We start from the raw sequence: 2500 nt of genomic DNA, 5'->3' as shown, positions 1-2500 counted from the left end.
ACTGGACGACCGAGCGATGGTCGCGCGGTCTTCGCTTATCTTTAACAAACGAAGTAGTCCGTATGTATTCTAAATGTTGAAGCCTCCTAGAGCTTTAAGCCATGCGAGACATTGAAATGCTGTTTTAACGGGAGCATGCATAATTGCTGCAAACATACTTTTATCACAAGTTCTAGCCACGCCACGGAGGCTTCGAAGTTCCTTCACCATTCGCTTTCCTCTCTTTTGTTACACAGTTTCAGACTACGATCAGGGGTACCGAAACGCTGTATTGATTGTAAACAACCATTTTTATCTTGGAGCGGAGCGTTCCTTTACTCGTTAGATTTGTCTTGTCGCGTGTGTATTCGCTTTTTCGACGCTTTTTAACCATTTAACTTGTTTAGCGAAGCTAAACGCACAGACAGACAAAAAAAAAGGAACAGCATCGCGCGTCAAACAGCGACGACCCATCTGAAGCGATCTTTCATTTATACACCGTTTGTAAACAGAGAGATGTATAAAGCGCGGGGAATCATTCGAAACCCTGGGGCTATTCGAGCTTGCATTTCAGCAAATTATCATCTCAAACATTTCACTCGTTTGCTTTTTCTAAATTTATAGGAGAGCTTCTTTCGTTTATTTTTGACACACCTTTCGTAAATATCGTTTCTGGCAACGTCGGGAGCGTGGATTTCTACAAGTGAACAATCGCGCCGATCCGATAACTTCCAGCAGGATGGAGAATCTTTATAGATTATCTTCCGAGAACTCGGTGCTTTCACGGGCGGTCGTTTATAAATTTTAACGAACGACTCGCGCGCCGTGACGCACTTGCGCTAGTTCGAAGAGATATTTCGAAATTTGTTTCTCTCCTTTAACGGCCTGCATTTAGTGTATCGGTTGCGATTTTCGTCACATCGTTTCCACGACAAACGCCGACGAACTGCCCAACTATCGCTCGTACGTTGCGACTCTTTCTTTGTTTATCGTTCATTCATTCTTTCAATTTCGTTCGATAATCCCGCTCCGAAACGTTCTACTTTCGTTGAACGACGGCGAGATGTTTAGAAAGAAATGAATTACTCTTTTTTCGAGAAGCAAACGCAAGCAGTCTTTTGTTAAGAAAACGACCCTCAGCCAGGCGTGGTCCAGGAATTGTATCCGTGGACCGCAATGTGCGTTCGAAATGTCGATGTTCATGTGTCCTGCAGTTCACACGTTGACGCGCAATTAGCTGCGTTCTTCATCGACCCACGAGCCAAGTGATCCACCGTTCAGGGTAATCGTAAAATTTTGTATTTCAAACTCTTTAGATCTTTAGAGTGTTATTTTCATTATTAACACGCATCACATTCGATACCCACATCACTCTCCCACCCGGCGCGTGCGGGAGAGCGAATTCGGGCGTCGCCAACGTATTTGTTTGTTTGTTCGATCGTTGACGACACGATCGCGTCCAAGGACGGAAACCGTCGGAGAAACGCCCAGTGGCACGCTCCTCTCGACGGTCGGGCGTAAAGTACATTTAAAAACCTTGAAAAGTACGAACGCACACAAGGAATGCGAGCGCGCGTCCTGTCGCTGAATCGTGGGTTGCGAGATTCGAACAGACACACGGCCGGCGACGATCGGTCTAACTAATGGACACATAGTTTTTCAAAGACTCGCTATCGTCGCTTCTCAGCCGGTCCGTAAACAACACACATCGATCAGGCGGACGCACGAATCTTACCACGGTGCGGGTTTCGTAGATTCCAGGTTACCCGCAAGTACCTCTCTCTCCCTCTCGAAAGAGGAATCTCGATCCGTCCTTTTTGGACAATGGAGAAATCTTTTTATCGCAACACGGATGGCAAAGAAACAACCAAAGCGTAGGAGCGTGGGGACGAGAGCGACGAAAAGAACGTCGCGAAAACAAAGTTTCGACGGTTGCTCGTTCTAATACATCGTAGTTTCAACTCTCTCAGTTTTAACCACTCCTAGACGCTTCGTAAACTTTTAACAATTCTTCGCCTCCGCGAGTTTCATTTCGAATAGAGCGAACGCAACACGGACCAAAAAAACTCCGGTGATGCCAGATCATTTAGCAAAGATCAGACGGCGGGTCATCTGTATTCCTTTTCTCTCTTTTTTATATCTTTCCATTTAACTAGGGTGTCGCAACGACGGGTACATTTATATATTTATATATATTGTATTTCAATTTTAATGATCCTTCACTTTCGGTTTGTAATAATATGATCCTTCTTTCATTTCGATCCTTCATATTGTAGGTTAACCAACAGAAGTTTGTTTTTTTACGACTTGTATTTTTGTGGTTTGTTTGTTTGTTTCTTACGACTTGTTTGTACCCGATCAAGTAGACGACGACCCATAAGTATAAGTTAGAGAGATAAAGGTCGAGAGACCTCACGCAAGCGTCTTTTACTTCCATTCACATCAGCCAGAGAGAAATGGTCCGGCGTCGTGCTCTTTGGCGCCGTTGGTCGCACAGTTTTTTTGCCGGCGGTTCCGAACG

The 2500-nt window shown here is 44.9% G+C and overlaps 1 non-coding gene across 1 annotated transcript; it reads right to left on the bottom strand.

Moving 5' to 3' along the window:
• Window positions 1-1109: 1109 nt before the first annotated feature.
• LOC143307545 (5.8S ribosomal RNA) lies at window positions 1110-1264 on the bottom strand. The gene has a single exon (XR_013064663.1). It is a non-coding gene; the product is annotated as a 5.8S ribosomal RNA (ribosomal RNA).
• Window positions 1265-2500: the final 1236 nt, after the last annotated feature.

Source organism: Osmia lignaria, unplaced genomic scaffold (genome assembly GCF_051020975.1).
Source record: "Osmia lignaria lignaria isolate PbOS001 unplaced genomic scaffold, iyOsmLign1 scaffold0059, whole genome shotgun sequence".
Classification (NCBI taxonomy): domain Eukaryota; kingdom Metazoa; phylum Arthropoda; class Insecta; order Hymenoptera; family Megachilidae; genus Osmia; species Osmia lignaria.
This window is presented reverse-complemented; position numbering and strand designations above follow the sequence as displayed.